Source organism: Eptatretus burgeri, chromosome 19, assembly GCF_056783735.1.
Source record: "Eptatretus burgeri isolate ZD-2024b chromosome 19, Ebu_testis_v1, whole genome shotgun sequence".
NCBI lineage: Eukaryota > Metazoa > Chordata > Myxini > Myxiniformes > Myxinidae > Eptatretus > Eptatretus burgeri.
Window position 1 is genome coordinate 2,482,329 of NC_140979.1, and position 20,910 is coordinate 2,503,238.

Below are 20,910 nucleotides of genomic sequence, written 5' to 3' on the forward strand. Positions count from 1 at the left end.
ACGATTTGTGACCAACAAGTGTCCACCATACAATGCATTGTCTCCTGTCTGACTATAGCACTATTAGGATGACAGCTTTGTGGTTTGGAATAAAGATCCACAATCTGTTCTATAACCTAAAGTATGCCTGGTGTTGGCTTAATGGTTAGGATGGTGGGCTTGGGATCCTAGGATCCTGAGTTCATAATCCCACTTGGCTGTTGAATTAATACCAGGTGGGGTTGACTGCCTGTCATCCTTCTGAGGTTGGCAAAGAAAATGAGTGCCAGCATGCTGGTATACTGTGTTGGAGTGGTGACCCATCCAGGATTGTGTCCAATAGCCAAGGAGACTGCTGAGGCAGCACCAACTACTCTGCACAGAGGATGGTCCTGATGGATGGAACCTAAGGTGACACCATGATGTCACCATCACGGCAGAGAGCAACATGCTCGCACCACTGTGGTATCAGAAGAGCATAGAAAAAGTGGTGTCACCGGCATCATCAGGGTTGTCTGCCGTCACTGATACATCCTGCAGTTGTGTGAAGGGGAACGTGTCTGCACTCCCACATTCCAGACGAGACTTCACGAAGGTGGTCCATTTATTCTGGAGCACCCGGAGTCCACCGATATCATCCTGCGCACAAGTGATGCTGTTGTATAACAGTGTGCAAAGGCTACACTGCAGAATGACCGCACGCTTTTCAAACATGGATGTCCAATTGGCAGGCACAGTTTGGGAAAAGAAAAAGTTGGATGGCACATGGGAGGCGATTCGATCAATATTTAATTACTTGCTTACAACTTGAACATCTCATGCCCGTCTGGTTACACTCAACCGGAAGGAAAACCAGAACATACTTTGCGGACCCTGGGCACTCTGGGAACAATGGGCTTGCTGATGGAGGAAAACTCAGATGCCATTTCCGAGAAGAAGAGGATGACCTCACCACTTTCATGTTTGCTCGCATTTCCTCGAATCACCTCCACACCGGCAAAATACAGGGTCTGGAACCAAAATGAACAAATAATAAGGTGTCAAATAAAACAAATATATGATGCTTTATTGCGTCACAATGGTCATCAGTCAATATTAATTGTAAAAGTTTGTCAAAAGAAATACACAAATTCCTTAAATAATTAAAAAGAGGACACAAACCAGTCCACAAGAGTCCCATGAATTCCAAAAATCATTTTTAAAGAGTTCCAAAAAAAACAAACAAATCAATTGACAAGAGTTAAAATATTGTGGTCGCAGTTCATGTGATCTCATAAAGCCTGGCGTTGGTTTCGTGGCTTGGGATCTTAAGGTCCTGAGTAGTTCTAGTCCCGTTGGCTGCTGAATTAACACCAGGTGGGGTTGATTCAGCCTCTCATCCTTCTGAGGTTGGCAAAATGAGTACCAGTGTCCTGGTCGAGGGACGCAGCATCAGCAGCACAGGAGGAATTTTTAGACACCGGATGAAAGAAAGGTCAAACTGAACATCAGATTTTGAAGAAGAAGAAGAATCAGGTGGAGGGGGAAGTTGAAGTATTATAAGAGACTGTTTTTTTTGCAGATTAGGGAAGAGTGAAGGAAAAGCTTGAAGAAAAGGTCGTGAAGGTGTGCGATTGGTGAATACCTTCACGACCAGAGTGGGATTGGCAGGGAAGAGGGCAGAGAAGGAAGAAGAAGAGTCGGTACAGGAAGTCACGTGGGTATGAGATGAGGATTTACTTTTTTTGTATTTTTTTTTTATCTTTTAAGACATGAAACAGAGGGTGTAGTTGGTCGGGATAGGAGGGTGGAGGGAAAACAGAAGGAAATAAAAACTGACGGTAATAAGAAGAAAATACAATCGACACGATGGTGCACACAGACGGGAGGACGGGTAGGCCTCAGGGAAACCTGATATGACGAGACCGAGGAATACTCACCAAATTAGCATAAGTTCTGAAACAAAACCGAACTAGGAACACACAGTAATCATGGAGGCAACAAAACAACAGTCAAAACGCGACAAACAACGACCAGAAACTTATCTTTGAGAAGGTCGGCAGAGACCCCGCTTAAAAAGCGGAACGGGAGATTGTCGAATTGAGACAAAATTTTCACTATCGGAGCGACTTCTCATGTAGAATGGTTTAATGATAATTATGATGCCATAGGTCACGTGGTGTGGCAGCCATATTGGATTCACCCTAAAACACAAAAAAAATCTCCTCCAGAACGGCTGGACAGATCGAGGGGAAACTTCACACAAATTTTCCCCGAAGCCTTGGCGACACCAGGGTGTTCTCAAATAATTGATAGGTCACATTGTCTGGCATCCATATTGGATTGAGCGACAATCTTTAAAAAACGAACCGCTTCATTTCTGTTGAACCGCTTCATCGATCGACGTGAAACTTCAAACTTATGATCCAATAGTGATGGGGAAAATATGTTTTAAATTTCAACCTAATCGGGCGCATGGTCTGGCAGGCAGAATTATTTAATTTTTTGATCTGGGTTCTTTTTTCTTTTGTTTTTTTGAATAAGGCTCAGTGGGCTGCACCTGGAATGGTTTGAGGGTCGAGGAGTAGCAGGTGAAACCAGAATCCTGGTTTCACCTGCATCACATCGTTTTGAGTACTGTCGGAAGAGGATGAACCCTACAAGTTATTTCACGTGGGATGAGCATCCGCCTCACCGTGGAGCCAACGTTTACTTTCCACGGTACGGATGGACAAGCGCTTTGATGATGTCCGCTCAATCACTGCGTTCATGCCAAAGAAGTCCTCGGTGGTTCCTGCATACAGCTCACCATCTGCAAGACACAGAGGTGAAACCAATGTGTGCAAAAGAAAAAGAAGAAAAGGCAATATGGCCGAACTATGTTTTATTCGTGCTGCGAGGACAAAAGGGGACATCACAAAGCATTTTCAACAAATCATATCAAACTACCCTCGTTGGAAGGTAAATGAAAATAACTTCATGGACTCTGTGCACTGCTAGAAAAGTCAGTACCTGGTGGAAGAACCTTTCACAGCAATGACTGCCATGGGTCTTTGTGGGCAGGTCTCTCCAAGCTTTACACAGTGAGATGGTGAAATCTTTGCCCATTGTTCATGTGAAAATTGCTCCAGTTTTGCCAAGTTTGATGGGGATCATCGATGGACTGCAATCCTCAAGTCTCACCACAAATGTTAAGTTGGGTTCAAGTTAGAACTTTGACCGGGCCACTCAAGAACATTTATTTTCTCCTTATTCAGCCACTCCGGTGTGGCTATATCTTTGTGAATCGGATCATTGTCCTGCTGAAATGTGGATCTCTTGAAACCCAGTTTCAGATTCATGGATGACTCGAGCAGGTTTTCATCAAGGATCCTCCTGTATTTTGCACCGTCCATTGTCCCTTCTATCACGACAGGCTTGTCCGTCCCTGCTGATGAAAAGTATCCCGATAATATGCTGCTGTCACCACCATGCTTGGCAGTAGGGATGGCGTGTTACGTTTGGCTTGTGCCAGATGTAATGCTTTGCATTTTGAACAAAAAGTTCAATTTTTGTCTCGTCTGATCACAACTTTTCTCCACATTCCTCGAGTATCATTAAGATGCTTTTTCGCAAACTCCATACAAGCTTTTCAATGCGTCTTTTTCAGTAATGGCTTCTTTCTTGCCACCTATCTGGAGGCCAGCTTTGTGAAGAGAACGGGATATTGTTGATTGATGAACACTGACCCCCATCTCAGACATCGAGCCTTGCAGTTCTTTCAAAGTCATTGTTGGACTCACGGTGACATCCCGAACCAGTTTCCTGCTTGCTCGGCAGCTGACTTTGGATGGGTGACCTGATGTGAGTGGAGTCTGGATGGTATGATACGTCTTCCACTTCTTAATGATGGATTTAATCGTACTCAAAGGGATAATGAGTGACTTGGAAATCTTCTTATAACCCTCTCCTGAACGGTGCTTCTCCACCACTTTATGTCTGACTCCTTTGGAAAGGAGCTCAGCTCTGCCATTCAGCCTGGCCCTGCGAATCTGGTCAATGGTATACAGTGTCCCATAAGAAACAAAATTCTTCTTCGCCCTCCGGTGAGTTCCAAAACATCTACTGGCAACATCAAGGACAATGGTCTTGAAGGCACTCCACAACTCTTCAGGATTCTCCAAAGCACCCAGACCCCGCCAAATCCCCACTCAGTCTGTTTGAATACTCCTCAGCTACCCTGTCATCATTGAGCTTTCCAACATCCATCCTAGGCTGGGATGGTACCATTCTCCCGGATTTAAGCTGCAACTTCACAGTTGCGACAACAAGCATGTGGTCATTATTGAGGAACTGAGCACTCTGGTAGACACTGCAGTTCTGGATCATCCTCCAGCGACCATCAACGAGGACGAATCTCCTTTGCCACACCACCTGCGTTGGAATACCGTTGGCGTGGCATCGAAGACATCGTCCTTTTTCTCAAGACTGTGTGGAGTGAGGTCCTTTTTCTCAAATCTGTGGAGTCACATGCTTTTTCTCAAGACTGTGTGGAGTCAGGTCCTTTTTCTCAAATCTGTGGAGTCACATGCTTTTTCTCAAGACTGTGTGGAGTGAGGTCCTTTTTCTCAAATCTGTGGAGTCACATGCTTTTTCTCAAGACTGCACGGAGTCAGGTCCTTTTTATCAAGACTGTGGAGTGAGGTCCTTTTTCTCAAGTCTGTGTGGAGTCAGGTCCTTTTTTCAAGACTGTGGAGTTGGGTCCTTTTTCTCAAGACTGTGCGGAGTCACATGCTTTTTCTCAAGACTATGTGGAGTGAGGTCCTTTTTCTCAAGTATGTGTGGAGTCAGGTCCTTTTTCTCAAGTAAGTGTGGAGTCAGGTCATTTTTCTCAAGACTGTGGAGTCAGGTCATTTTTCTCAGGACTGTGCAGAGTAGGGTCCTTTTTCTCAAATCTGTGAAGTTAGGTCCTTTTTCTCAAGACTGTGTGGAGTCAGGTCCTTTTTCTCAAGATTGTGTGGAGTCAGGTCCTTTTTCTCAAGTCTGTGTGGAGTCAGGTTCTTTTTCTCAAAACTGTGTGGAGTAAGGTCATTTTTCTCAAAACTGTGTGGAGTCAGGTCCTTTTTCTCAAATCTGTGGAGTTAGGTCCTTTTTCTCAAGACTGTGTGGAGTCAGGTCCTTTTTCTCAAGTCTGTGTGGAGTCAGGTCCTTTTTCTCAAGACTGTGTGGAGTCAGGTCCTTTTTCTCAAGACTGTGCAGAGTCAAGTCCTTTTTCTCAAGACTATGTGGAGTGAGGTCCTTTTTCTCAAGACTGTGTGGAGTGAGGTCCTTTTTCTCAAGACTGTGTGGAGTCAGGTCCTTTTTCTCAAAATTCTGTGGAGTCAGGTCCTTCTTCTCAAATCTGTGGAGTCAGGTCCTTTTTCTCAAGCCTGTGTGGAGTCAGGTCCTTTTTCTCAAAATTCTGTGGAGTCAGGTCCTTATTCTCAAATCTGTGGAGTCAGGTCCTTTTTCTCAAGCCTGTGTGGAGTCAGGTCCTTTTTCTCAAATCTGTGGAGTCAGGTCCTTTGTCTCAAGACTGTGTGGAGTCATGTCCTTTTTCTCAAGACTGTGTGGAGTCAAGTCCTTTTTCTCAAGACTGTACGAAGTCAGGTCCTTTTTATCAAGACTGTGGAGTGAGGTCCCTTTTCTCAAGACTGTGTGGAGTCAGGTCATTTTTCTCAAGATTGTGTGGTCAGGTCCTTTTTCTCAAGACTGTGGAGTGAGGTCCCTTTTCTCAAGACTGTGTGGAGTCAGGTCCTTTTTCTCAAATCTGTGGAGTCAGGTCATTTTTCTCAAGATTGTGTGGTCAGGTCCTTTTTCTAAAATCTGTGGAGTCAGGTCCTTTTTCTCAAGACTGTGCGGAGTCAGGTCCTTTTTCTCAAGTCTGTGCGGGGTCAGGTGTTCTCTGAACTCTCCAGTCTTTATTTGAAATGATTTGTAGAATATTGCAAAAATGGCCAAATAGAACTCTTTGAACTTCCTCGAGGAAAATAAAGAACCAAATGACTTTATTTTCTGTGTTTTAACATCCTTTACACAGGTGGCAGAAACCTGACTTGTGAACAGACTGAAATCTTTCAAACTAAGTGAAATTATGCGACACTTTTCCTCGGCTATTCGTTTTATTTTATTTTAATTTCATCATTTTAGTAAAAATTTTTTTTGAGTTTTGTGATATATGTTATCCTGTGGTTATTGGAAGGATAATTAACCTGTAAAATCACTGGCATTTGCTGAAAGCTGACATTTTTGTTGTTGTGTAGGAGCAGTGCCACAACTACGTCCTCTGACTGCATATTAACGGCTCTCAACTCCACGCTTGTGGCACCTACGCCTTTGATCCAAAGTGTGCACACTTTGTAAGTGAAATGATTTCCTTATCTTACATTCACTTACATCTCACATTCACTTCTTACATCTTACAACTTCAGTGCCAACTCATCCCCCTCACCCCTCACTCTCACTCTCATAGCAACCATCCCACTCTTCTCCCTCCAAGCCTCCCTCTCACCTCTCTCAAAAATTCCCCCCTCAACTTTCTCCCACCTTTCATCCCCCTCACTCTTCCTTCTCAAAGTTGCCCCCCCTCTCATCCACCAACCTGCCTCCCTCCACTGCCCTCTCACCTCCATCTCTTCACTCCACCTCCTCAAATCCTCAACTGCCTTGTTGCTTGTCTCTTGTCCCCCTCTCCCCCAGCACCACAGAGCCTTTTCTCCTCCTCATTCGGCCCCCTCCCCTCGCTATTCTGCAATACCCCACACTCCTTCAGCAACCCTCCTTACCTGCCCCCCTCGTCCCTTGTCCTACCCTCCCCCTCCCCCTCCACCTCCTGCACCCAAGGCCTCCTCCCCTTCCTCTTCATTAAAAGTGTGGACCTCAAATATCCGGGGCCTTCGCTCAAACCTTTCAGATCTTTCCATACAGGTTGCCACTGACAAACCAGACATTATCTGCCTAACAGAAACTTTCCTCTCCCAAGACGTGTCTGACTCCCAAGTACCTCTCCCTGGTTACTCCTTCTTACGGTATGACAGACCTGAGCCTCGTCCTGGTGGAGGTGTTGCTCTCTTCATCAAAGACTCTATTCCTCACTCTCCATGCACTGCTCTCACTCCCCCACACCCGCAGGAATACCTCTGGCTTCGGCTTCCCCTCCACTCCCACCTCATGTTTATATGTGTACTGTACCGTCCACCGAACAGTGATGACTCCATCTACACCTCACTATCCGAAAACATGGACCATCTTCTATCTTATCATCCAAACTCTCTCTTCCTCTTATGTGGTGACTTCAATTGTCATCACGCCAGTTGGCTAGGTGTGGGTACCTCTCTCAACTGCCATGGCACCTCAGCAAAAGCTTTCTGCGACTCATTGGGACTGACTCAATCGGTCAACTTCCCGACCCGGATCTCAACCAATGGTACTCCATCTCTTCTGGATCTGATTTTGACAAATTTCCCTGACAATATCTGCTGCTCTTCCTTCGCTCCAATTGGTTCTTCTGACCATGTCCTTGTTAAAGTGGACATCTCTCTAGCTGTTATCAGAGAACCACCTCACCGCCGTCGAGTCCGGCATTTCACTCAAGCCGACTGGCAGGGTCTCCGAGCAGCCATCAAACTTACAGACTGGTCTCCTATCACTACTTTCTCAAACATCAACTCATCCTGGGAATTCTTTCAATGAAACTTGCTCTCCCTCATGCACAGATTTATCCCCTCTCGTGTTCAGTTGTCTTACCCTTCCTCCCGCCCTTGGTTTACTGAAGCTTGTGGCGAGGCAGTTGTCCTGAAACAACTTGCCTTTGCCTCATGGAAAGCAAACCCAACTGAGGGCAATCTCAGTTCTTTCCACAAAGCTCGGAACAAGTGTGTATCTACCCTCAGGAGAGCCAGAAAACAACATCTTTCTCATCTCAAGTCTGAACTCTCAAACCTCTCTCCCTCCTCAAAATCCTGGTGGCGTTTAATCAAATCTGTTTCTGGTGTATGTTCCCCCTCCATCCCCTCCCTTACCTCAAATGGCCGCACTGCTGATTCCACACGTGATAAAGCTGAATGTCTAAACTCGGTGTTTGCAGCTAAATCTTGTGTCCTAAACCCATCACTATCTCTACCCACCTGACCCAGTCGCACCCAACTGTCCCTGGACTCTGTGTCCTTTTCTCCTGACAAGGTGGAGAGCTTGCTTTCAAACCTCGAGTCAGATTCTGCAACCGGTCCAGATGGCATCAGCCCACGTGTCCTCAAAGCCTGCTCTTCTGCTCTTGCTCACCCTCTCTCTGTTATATTCACCCTCTCATTTGCCCAAGGTCATCTGCCATCTGCTTGGAAATCTGCTAACATCACTTCCCTGCATAAAAAAGGTGCAAAAACAGATCCCTATAACTACAGACCAATCAGCCTTCTCCCAATCATCAGCAAGGTGATGGAATCCATCATCGCTTCAGATATGAAATCCTTCCTCTTCTCCAATGGCTTGATTTCCAATCATCAATTTGGTTTCAGACCAGGTCACTCTACCCTGGATATGCTGCTACTGCTCTCCCATCAATGGATGGAGGTCCTCAATGCCAGACAGGAAATCCGAGCCGTATCCCTGGACATATCACGTGTTTTTGACACAGTCTGGCACCCTGCACTACTCACCAAACTCTCTTCCCATGGTATTCAAGGCCATCTCCACTCATGGCTCGCAGACTTCCTCTCCTGTCGCAGTCAACGTGTGGCCCTAAATGGAGTTCTTTCATCCCCTCTTCCTGTGCAGGCTGGAGTTCCTCAAGGTAGCGTTCTGGGCCCTGTTCTTTTTCTGGTTTTCATCAATGATCTCTCAGACTCTCTGGAAAATCCTCTATTTCTCTTTGCCGACGACTCCACCCTCTGCCGTACCATCTGTCATCCCTCAGACCGGCAAGCAGCAGCTTCTTCGCTCACTGCAGATCTGGATAAAATCACAAACTGGTCCAACACGTGGAACATGTCTTTCAATCCAGACAAATCTCACACTCTCACTATGTCTCTTCGAAAGGACCGTTTGCAAAACCCCCCCATCCACTTTCTCAACAATCCTCTGGAAGAAGTCTTTTCCTTCAAGCTTCTAGGTCTCACTATCTGCCATGACCTTTCCTGGGAAAGTCACATTTCCAACCTCGCCTCAAAAGCCAGTCGCCGACTGGGAATCCTCCGTCGTGCTAAGTCCTTCCTCGGCCCTCTTGAGCTCCTGACCACTTACAAAGCTTTTGTCCGTAGCCTGATGGAGTACTGCTCTCCCCTCTGGGCTGGTGCTCCTGCCTCCCACCTTTCTCGGCTTCACGCTGTCGAAACCAGGGCATTTAAGATCATCGGCATCTCCCGCAATGAAGCTGAGTCTTTGGGCCTCTCACTCAATCACCGCAGGTTGGTCGGTGGTCTTTCTGTCTTCTACCGACTCCTCTCCAGCCTTGCCCCCCTGCTCTCTCTGCGATTTGTCCCCACCACATTTCCACAGGGCGCTCAAGGTCCACCAACAACCCCCTTCTGGTAAAACTACCAAAACCACGAATCACTGCTCATCTTCACTCTTTCATTCCTCTTTTTTCCTGCCTTTGGAATAAACTTCCTCACTCTATTCTTTCCCATTCTTCCCTCCAGGCTTTCAAAACAGCTGTTCACCACCACCTCTTATCTTCCCCCATCCAAATCCTCGATCTTTTCTACCCCTGATAATCCACCCAAGCCCACTTCCTTCATTTCTCCTGCTTTCCTTCCTGAAAGTCCCTGAAATGTCCATCTCCGCCATGTTCGCCGTCCCATCCCCATCCCTCTCCCTTCCACAGTTCACCTAATGTGTCTGTTCCCCACTGTTTTGTCCCTTCCACTCCCGCCCCTCTTGTCTCATGCCTCCTTGCTGTGAGTTGTGTGTTCGCTCTCATACGAGCCTCGACCAAGGTATACAAAAAAAAAAAAATTCACTGAGCATAGTGCATTTAATTTGGCATGAACAATGATGTTGAGATGACGCTAGTTTGTAAATCTGAGATGGCATATCGATGATGTAATTGGGTTGAGATAGAAGTGGTGAGAGATTATTTAAGCTGACCGTGCAGTTTATGTCGAGATGACGGTGGTGTGGAGATGATCTTGAAACCAGGACTTAGTGTTGAGTTGATAATATTTGAGGTTATGTTGATGTTGCTACTCAGTAGATATTATGATGAGAGGGAAATTGAGAAATTATGTTAATGTCAGAAGGTAGTCCAGATATGTTGTTCCAAAAATGACATGATGGATATAATGTCGAGGTGACTGCTTTGCTTTGGCACCATGTGCTTTCAGGACCTTGAAGGATTGAAGATGAATTCCATTGAATCTGGTCGTGCAAAGTGTCCCTGTGACCCTGAACAGAGACTTACTTCAGTCTTGGCAGGTACACCTTTTGATAAAGGACCTGACCCCCCATTCCCTGAAGGGACACGTCAGGCTGTTGTAATTGGTCTGTGTATTAAAGAGTGTGTGGATCTGGATGCAGATGTACTATAGTATAGATCGTGCATTAGCCTCACCGATTCCTGAATGGATGGATAGGTGTGTGTGTGTGTGTGTGTGTGTGTGTGTGTGTGTGTGTGTGTGTGTGTGTGTGTGTGTGTGTGTGTGTGTGTGTGTGTGTGTATGGCTGGTATCTACTTATGCAGGTTTCAGAAGATGGAATGTAGCCCTCCCAGAGGTGTAATCAGTGGTTTAACTTAAAAATTAAGCTCCCGCACTTATCAAAGGAGTTTCAAGATCAAACTCACTTGGTCAACCAACAAGGCAAACATGTAGACCAAAGAGGGTTAATTTCTCCTAAAATTACACTCAGGTTAATTTTCCCCAAAATTACACTCAGGTTAATTTTCCCCCAAATTACACTCAGGTTAATTTCTCCCAAAATTGCACACAGGTTAATTTCTCCCAAAATTACACTCAGGTTAATTTCTCCGAAAATTACGCTCAGGTTAATTTTCCCCAAAATTACACTCAGGTTAATTTTCCCCCAAATTACACTAAGGTTAATTTCTCCCAAAATTACACTCAGGTTAATTTCTCCCAAAATTACACTCAGATTAATTTCTCCCAAAATTACACTCAGGTTAATTTTCCCCCAAATTACACTCAGGTTAATTTCCCCCAAATTACACTAAGGTTAATTTCTCCCAAAATTACACTCAGATTAATTTCTCCCAAAATTACACTCAGATTAATTTTCCCCAAAATTACACTCAGGTTAATTTCTCCTAAAATTACACTCAGGTTAATTTCTCCCAAAATTACACAGGTTAATTTCTCCCAAAATTACACTCAGGTTAATTTCTCCCAAAATTACACTCAGGTTAATTTCTCCCAAAATTACACTCAGGTTAATTTTCCCCAAAATTACACTCAGATTAATTTCTCCCAAAATTACACTCAGGTTAATTTTCCCCAAAATTACACTCAGGTTAATTTCTCCCAAAATTACACTCAGGTTAATTTCTCCCAAAATTACACTCAGGTTAATTTCTCCCAAAATTACACTCAGGTTAATTTCTCCCAAAATTACACTCAGGTTAATTTCTCCCAAAATTACACTCAGGTTAATTTTCCCCAAAATTACACTCAGGTTAATTTTCCCCAAAATTACACTCAGGTTAATTTTTCCCAAAATTACACTCAGGTTAATTTCCCCCAAATTACACTCAGGTTAATTTCTCCCAAAATTACACACAGGTTAATTTCTCCCAAAATTACACTCAGATTAATTTCTCCCAAAATTACACTCAGGTTAATTTTCCCCAAAATTACACTCAGGTTAATTTTCCCCAAAATTACACTCAGGTTAATTTTTCCCAAAATTACACTCAGGTTAATTTTCCCCAAAATTACACTCAGGTTAATTTTTCCCAAAATTACACTCAGGTTAATTTCCCCCAAATTACACTCAGGTTAATTTCTCCCAAAATTACACACAGGTTAATTTCTCCCAAAATTACACTCAGGTTAATTTCTCCGAAAATTACGCTCAGGTTAATTTTCCCCAAAATTACACTCAGATTAATTTTCCCCAAAATTACACTCAGGTTAATTTCTCCTAAAATTACACTCAGGTTAATTTCTCCCAAAATTACACTCAGATTAATTTTCCCCAAAATTACACTCAGGTTAATTTCTCCCAAAATTACACTCAGGTTAATTTCTCCTAACATTACACTCAGGTTAATTTTCCCCAAAATTACTCAGGTTAATTTTCCCCCAAATTACACGCAGGTTAATTTCCCCCAAATTACACTCAGGTTAATTTTCCCCAAAATTACACTCAGGCTAATTTTCCCCCAAATTAAACGCAGGTTAATTTTCCCCAAATTACACTCAGATTAATTCCCCCCCCCCCCCCAAATTACACTCAGGTTAATTTCTCCCAAAATTACACTCAGGTTAATTTCTCCCAAAATTACACTCAGGTTAATTTCTCCCAAAATTACACTCAGGTTAATTTCTCCCAAAATTACACTCAGGTTAATTTTCCCCAAAATTACACTCAGGTTAATTTTTCCCAAAATTACACTCAGGTTAATTTCCCCCAAATTACACTCAGGTTAATTTCTCCCAAAATTACACTCAGGTTAATTTTCCACAAAATTATACTCAGGTTAATTTTCCCCAAAATTGCACTCAGGTTAATATTCCCCAAAATTACACTCAGGTTAATTTCCCCCAAATTACACTCAGGTTAATTTCTCCCAAAATTACACTCAGGTTAATTTTCCACAAAATTACACTCAGGTTAATTTCCCCAAAATTGCACTCAGGTTAATTTCTCCCAAAATTACACTCAGGTTAATTTCCCCCAAATTACACTCAGGTTAATTTCTCCCAAAATTACACTCAGGTTAATTTTCCACAAAATTACACTCAGGTTAATTTCCCCCAAATTACACTCAGGTTAATTTCTCCCAAAATTACACTCAGGTTAATTTTCCACAAAATTACACTCAGGTTAATTTTCCCCAAAATTGCACTCAGGTTAATTTTCCCCAAAATTACACTCAGGTTAATTTCTCCCAAAATTACACTCAGGTTAATTTCCACAAAATTACACTCAGGTTAATTTCCACCAAAATTTACACTCAGGTTAATTTCCCCCCAAATTACACTCAGTTTAATTGCTCTCAAATTACAGTGGATGACCAAGTAAGTTGGGGTTAATTCTCCCAAAATTATCTTGCCCTCACCTCATGCTGCCTTCCCTCAAGAGAAGCCAGTGTGAGGGGAGGGCAAGGTCAGGCATTGTGAGGGGAGGGTCCATCCAGACAAAACCATCATTCAGATATGTTCGGAAACAAAGACAGACAGGGCGGGGGGGGAGAGGGGGTGCATGCAGGGAGAGGGAGAGTGGAGAGGGATGAGAAAGGAGGGGAGGAGAGTGGAGGTGAGGAAAGGGGAGTAGAGGGGGCGATGCCGGCAGATGTGACCTCCAGATGTGACGACATCCGGCACACACAAACAATGATGAATCACGCTGCCTTCAGATATATTTGGTGCCCACATTTGAAGCTCGACCCTTCACTTGGAATTGTCAACAGTTTAAAACTGAACACTTTATAACATCGCTTGCAATACGGAGGTGACGATGACGTGCTCCACAAAGAGGTTGTGTTGCTGTTGAAAAGGATTCTCCCAGTCGACGAGAAGGATAAAAACAAACAATTTATACCAAAACCTGAGAACACGTCGTGTTCTACTGGATCAGGTATTGCGTGGCAGAGACAGGTGCGCTCTCCCGAGTGTCCTCCTCGTTTCTTCCGGACCAATCCACGGGGCTACCCACAGTCCCCAAGGCCTTGACCTGTCCGGGACAATCTCCACGCGCCCGGAGGGACAAAAAGACCTGGTTCATCAAAGCAGGCCCGCTCTCGTCCAAGGACGATGGCTGAGTCTGACCCGTGTCAAGTTGCTCGTTCCGCGGCGTTTCATCTACAATTATCATCTCTCTCGGCTTCAGGGACGTTTTGAGACCTTTCGACCGCTTTGTGGACGCTCCATTTACAGCCGGTTGAGATATGGGGGGTGGGGGACAAATCACAAACAGAGCAGGGGGAGCGAGACTGGAGAGGAGACGGTAGAAGACAGAAAGACCACCGACCAGCCTGCGGTGAGAGAGCGATCACGTGCCGCCGAGTATTCGTTGTGCAGCTCGAGGTAAATCACCCAACATGATTGGTCCAGCGCGATCACGTGCCGCCGAATATGAGTTGTGCACCTCGAGGTAAATCACCCAACATGATTGGTCCAGCGCGATCACGTGCCGCCGAGTAGAAGATGTGCACCTCGAGGTAAATCACCCAACATGATTGGTCCAGCGCGATCACGTGCCGCCGAGTAGAAGATGTGCACCTCGAGGTAAATCACCCAACATGATTGGTCCAGCGCGATCACGTGCCGCCGAGTATAAGTGCACCTCGAGGTAAATCACCCAACATGATTGGTCCAGCGCGATCACGTGCCGCCGAATATGAGTTGTGCACCTCGAGGTAAATCACCCAACATGATTGGTCCAGCGCGATCACGTGCCGCCGAGTATAAGTGCACCTCGAGGTAAATCACCCAACATGATTGGTCCAGCGCGATCACGTGCCGCCGAGTAGATGATGTGCACCTCGAGGTAAATCACCCAACATGATTGGTCCAGCAAGATCACGTGCCGCTGAGTATAAGACGTGCACCTCGAGGTAAATCACCCAACATGATTGGTCCAGCGAGATCACGTGCCGCCGAGTAGATGTGCACCTCGAGGTAAATCGCCCAACATGATTGGTCCAGCGCGATCACGTGCCGCCGAGTATAAGTGCACCTCGAGGTAAATCACCCAACATGATTGGTCCAGCGCGATCACGTGCCGCCGAATATGAGTTGTGCACCTCGAGGTAAATCACCCAACATGATTGGTCCAGCGCGATCACGTGCCGCCGAGTAGAAGATGTGCACCTCGAGGTAAATCACCCAACATGATTGGTCCAGCGCGATCACGTGCCGCCGAGTAGAAGATATGCACCTCGAGGTAAATCACCCAACATGATTGGTCCAGCGCGATCACGTGCCGCCGAATATGAGTTGTGCAACTCGAGGTAAATCACCCAACATAATTGGTCCAGCGCGATCACGTGCCGCCGAGTAGATGTGCACCTCGAGGTAAATCACCCAACATGATTGGTCCAGCGCGATCACGTGCCGCCGAATATGAGTTGTGCACCTCGAGGTAAATCACCCAACATGATTGGTCCAGCGCGATCACGTGCCGCCGAGTAGAAGACGTGCACCTCGAGGTAAATCACCCAACATGATTGGTCCAGCGCGATCACGTGCCGCCGAATATGAGTTGTGCACCTCGAGGTAAATCACCCAACATGATTGGTCCAGCGCGATCACGTGCCGCCGAGTAGAAGATGTGCACCTCGAGGTAAATCACCCAACATGATTGGTCCAGCGCGATCACGTGCCGCCAAGTAGAAGACGTGCACCTCGAGGTAAATCACCCAACATGATTGGTCCAGCGCGATCACGTGCCGCCGAGTAGAAGATGTGCACCTCGAGGTAAATCACCCAACATGATTGGTCCAGCGCGATCACGTGCCGCCGAATATGAGTTGTGCACCTCGAGGTAAATCACCCAACATGATTGGTCCAGCGCGATCACGTGCCGCCGAGTAGAAGATGTGCACCTCGAGGTAAATCACCCAACATGATTGGTCCAGCGCGATCACGTGCCGCCGAATATGAGTTGTGCACCTCGAGGTAAATCACCCAACATGATTGGTCCAGCGCGATCACGTGCCGCCGAGTAGAAGATGTGCACCTCGAGGTAAATCACCCAACATGATTGGTCCAGCGCGATCACGTGCCGCCGAGTAGAAGACGTGCACCTCGAGGTAAATCACCCAACATGATTGGTCCAGCGCGATCACGTGCCGCCGAATATGAGTTGTGCACCTCGAGGTAAATCACCCAACATGATTGGTCCAGCGCGATCACGTGCCGCCGAATATGAGTTGTGCACCTCGAGGTAAATCACCCAACATGATTGGTCCAGCGCGATCACGTGCCGCCGAGTAGAAGATGTGCACCTCGAGGTAAATCACCCAACATGATTGGTCCAGCGCGATCACGTGCCGCCGAGTAGAAGATGTGCACCTCGAGGTAAATCACCCAACATGATTGGTCCAGCGCGATCACGTGCCGCCGAATATGAGTTGTGCACCTCGAGGTAAATCACCCAACATGATTGGTCCAGCGCGATCACGTGCCGCCGAGTAGAAGACGTGCACCTCGAGGTAAATCACCCAACATGATTGGTCCAGCGCGATCACGTGCCGCCGAGTAGAAGATGTGCACCTCGAGGTAAATCACCCAACATGATTGGTCCAGCGCGATCACGTGCCGCCGAATATGAGATGTGCACCTCGAGGGAAATCACCCAACATGATTGGTCCAGCGCGATCACGTGCCGCCCAATATGAGTTGTGCACCTCGAGGTAAATCACCCAACATGATTGGTCCAGCGCGATCACGTGCCGCCGAGTAGAAGATGTGCACCTCGAGGTAAATCACCCAACATGATTGGTCCAGCGCGATCACGTGCCGCCGAATGTGAGTTGTGCACCTCGAGGTAAATCACCCAACATGATTGGTCCACCGCGATCACGTGCCGCCGAGTAGAAGATGTGCACCTCGAGGTAAATCACCCAACATGATTGGTCCAGCGCGATCACGTGCCGCCGAATATGAGTTGTGCACCTCGAGGTAAATCACCCAACATGATTGGTCCAGCGCGATCACGTGCCGCCGAGTAGAAGACGTGCACCTCGAGGTAAATCACCCAACATGATTGGTCCAGCGCGATCACGTGCCGCCGAGTAGAAGATATGCACCTCGAGGTAAATCACCCAACATGATTGGTCCAGCGCGATCACGTGCCGCCGAGTATAAGTGCACCTCGAGGTAAATCACCCAACATGATTGGTCCAGCGCGATCACGTGCCGCCGAATATGAGTTGTGCACCTCGAGGTAAATCACCCAACATGATTGGTCCAGCGCGATCACGTGCCGCCGAGTAGAAGATGTGCACCTCGAGGTAAATCACCCAACATGATTGGTCCAGCGCGATCACGTGCCGCTGAGTAGAAGATGTGCACCTCGAGGTAAATCACCCAACATGATTGGTCCAGCGCGATCACGTGCCGCCGAGTCGAAGATGTGCACCTCGAGGTAAATCACCCAACATGATTGGTCCAGCGCGATCACGTGCCGCCGAGTATAAGTGCACCTCGAGGTAAATCACCCAACATGATTGGTCCAGCGCGATCACGTGCCGCCGAGTAGAAGATGTGCACCTCGAGGTAAATCACCCAACATGATTGGTCCAGCGCGATCACGTGCCGCCGAATATGAGTTGTGCACCTCGAGGTAAATCACCCAACATGATTGGTCCAGCGCGATCACGTGCCGCCGAGTAGAAGACGTGCACCTCGAGGTAAATCACCCAACATGATTGGTCCAGCGCGATCACGTGCCGCCGAGTAGAAGACGTGCACCTCGAGGTAAATCACCCAACATGATTGGTCCAGCGCGATCACGTGCCGCCGAGTAGAAGACGTGCACCTCGAGGTAAATCACCCAACATGATTGGTCCAGCGCGATCACGTGCCGCCGAGTAGAAGACGTGCACCTCGAGGTAAATCACCCAACATGATTGGTCCAGCACGATCACGTGCCGCCGAATATGAGTTGTGCACCTCGAGGTAAATGACCCAACATGATTGGTCCAGCGCGATCACGTGCCGCCGAATATGAGTTGTGCACCTCGAGGTAAATCACCCAACATGATTGGTCCAGCGCGATCACGTGCCGCCGAGTAGAAGATGTGCACCTCGAGGTAAATCACCCAACATGATTGGTCCAGCGCGATCACGTGCCGCTGAGTATGAGTGGTGCACCTCGAGGTAAATCGCCCAACATGATTGGTCCAGCGCGATCACGTGCCGCCGAATATGAGTTGTGCACCTCGAGGTAAATCACCCAACATGATTGGTCCAGCGCGATCACGTGCCGCCGAGTAGAAGATGTGCACCTCGAGGTAAATCACCCAACATGATTGGTCCAACGCGATCACGTGCCGCCGAATATGAGTTGTGCACCTAGAGGTAAATCACCCAACATGATTGGTCCAGCGCGATCACGTGCTGCCGAGTAGAAGATGTGCACCTCGAGGTATATCACCCAACATGATTGGTCCAGCGCGATCACGTGCCGCCGAGTAGAAGATGTGCACCTCGAGGTAAATCACCCAACATGATTGGTCCAGCGCGATCACGTGCCGCCGAGTAGAAGATGTGCACCTCGAGGTAAATCACCCAACATGATTGGTCCAGCGCGATCACGTGCCGCCGAATATGAGTTGTGCACCTCGAGGTAAATCACCCAACATGATTGGTCCAGCGCGATCACGTGCCGCCGAATATGAGTTGTGCACCTCGAGGTAAATCACCCAACATGATTGGTCCAGCGCGATCACGTGCCGCCGAGTAGAAGATGTGCACCTCGAGGTAAATCACCCAACATGATTGGTCCAGCGCGATCACGTGCCGCCGAGTAGAAGACGTGCACCTCGAGGTAAATCACCCAACATGATTGGTCCAGCGCGATCACGTGCCGCCGAGTATAAGTGCACCTCGAGGTAAATCACCCAACATGATTGGTCCAGCGCGATCACGTGCCGCCGAGTAGAAGATGTGCACCTCGAGGTAAATCACCCAACATGATTGGTCCAGCGCGATCACGTGCCGCCGAGTATAAGTGCACCTCGAGGTAAATCACCCAACATGATTGGTCCAGCGCGATCACGTGCCGCCGAATATGAGTTGTGCACCTCGAGGTAAATCACCCAACATGATTGGTCCAGCGCGATCACGTGCCGCCGAGTAGAAGATGTGCACCTCGAGGTAAATCACCCAACATGATTGGTCCAGCGCGATCACGTGCCGCCGAGTAGAAGATGTGCACCTCGAGGTAAATCACCCAACATGATTGGTCCAGCGCGATCACGTGCCGCCGAGTAGAAGATGTGCACCTCGAGGTAAATCACCCAACATGATTGGTCCAGCGCGATCACGTGCCGCCGAATATGAGTTGTGCACCTCGAGGTAAATCACCCAACATGATTGGTCCAGCGCGATCACGTGCCGCCGAGTAGAAGATGTGCACCTCGAGGTAAATCACCCAACATGATTGGTCCAGCGCGATCACGTGCCGCCGAGTAGAAGATGTGCACCTCGAGGTAAATCACCCAACATGATTGGTCCAGCGCGATCACGTGCCGCCGAGTAGAAGACGTGCACCTCGAGGTAAATCACCCAACATGATTGGTCCAGCGCGATCACGTGCCGCCGAATATGAGTTGTGCACCTCGAGGTAAATCACCCAACATGATTGGTCCAGCGCGATCACGTGCCGCCGAGTAGAAGACGTGCACCTCGAGGTAAATCACCCAACATGATTGGTCCAGCGCGATCACGTGCCGCCGAATATGAGTTGTGCACCTCGAGGTAAATCACCCAACATGATTGGTCCAGCGCGATCACGTGCCGCCGAGTAGAAGATGTGCACCTCGAGGTAAATCACCCAACATGATTGGTCCAGCGCGATCACGTGCCGCCGAATATGAGTTGTGCACCTCGAGGTAAATCACCCAACATGATTGGTCCAGCGCGATCACGTGCCGCCGAGTATTCGTTGTGCAGCTCGAGGTAAATCACCCAACATGATTGGTCCAGCGCGATCACGTGCCGCCGAATATGAGTTGTGCACCTCGAGGTAAATCACCCAACATGATTGGTCCAGCGCGATCACGTGCCGCCGAATATGAGTTGTGCACCTCGAGGTAAATCACCCAACATGATTGGTCCAGCCCAATCACGTGCCGCCGTATATGAGTTGTGCACCTCGAGGTAAATCACCCAACATGATTGGTCCAGCGCGATCACGTGCCGCCGTATATGAGTTGTGCACCTCGAGGTAAATCACCCAACATGATTGGTCCACCGCGATCACGTGCCGCCGAGAAGAAGACGTGCACCTCGAGGTAAATCACCCAACATGATTGGTCCAGCGCGATCACGTGCCGCCGAGTAGAAGACGTGCACCTCGAGGTAAATCACCCAACATGATTGGTCCAGCGCGATCACGTGCCGCCGAGTAGAAGACGTGCACCTCGAGGTAAATCACCCAACATGATTGGTCCAGCGCGATCACGTGCCGCCGAGTATAAGTGCACCTCGAGGTAAATCACCCAACATGATTGGTCCAGCCCAATCACGTGCCGCCGTATATGAGTTGTGCACCTCGAGGTAAATCACCCAACATGATTGGTCCAGCGCGATCACGTGCCGCCGTATATGAGTTGTGCACCTCGAGGTAAATCACCCAACATGATTGGTCCACCGCGATCACGTGCCGCCGAGTAGAAGACGTGCACCTCGAGGTAAATCACCCAACATGATTGGTCCAGCGCGATCACGTGCCGCCGAATATGAGTTGTGCACCTCGAAGTAAATCACCCAACATGATTGGTCCAGCGCGATCACGTGCCGCCGAGTAGATGATGTGCACCTCGAGGTAAATCACCCAACATGATTGGTCCAGCGCGATCACGTGCCGCCGAGTATTGGCGACGCAGCGTCGTGCGAACGTGAACAACAACAACACATTGAGAGGAGACTTCCTCAAGCTGAACACCATAGCCAGCAAAATCAATGGCGACATGATCAAGTCTGAGTAGTCGTTGAGCAAAGAAACCAAGAGGTTGAAAACCCCGTAAATGGAGCAGAAACGCCAACAAATCAAACAGAGCGACCGGCGTGTACTTTTTACATTTGTTACTAG

At 47.7% G+C, this 20,910-nt stretch overlaps 1 long non-coding RNA gene and 1 pseudogene across 2 annotated transcripts in view; one reads left to right on the forward strand and one right to left on the reverse strand.

Moving 5' to 3' along the window:
• LOC147008420 (semaphorin-4D-like) overlaps window positions 1-3,780 on the reverse strand; it is a 9,871-nt pseudogene extending 6,091 nt beyond the window's left edge. Inside the window, exons 1-3 of the transcript XR_015053428.1 lie at window positions 2,654-3,780; window positions 843-989; window positions 438-618 (exon numbers count right to left, since the gene is read on the reverse strand). The product of XR_015053428.1 is annotated as a semaphorin-4D-like (transcript). The remainder of the gene's footprint in view (window positions 1-437; window positions 619-842; window positions 990-2,653) is intronic.
• On the forward strand, window positions 1,557-10,418 carry LOC147008421 (uncharacterized). The gene is made up of 3 exons (XR_015053446.1): window positions 1,557-1,679; window positions 6,240-6,335; window positions 10,296-10,418. It is a non-coding gene; the product is annotated as an uncharacterized LOC147008421 (long non-coding RNA).
• Window positions 10,419-20,910: the final 10,492 nt, after the last annotated feature.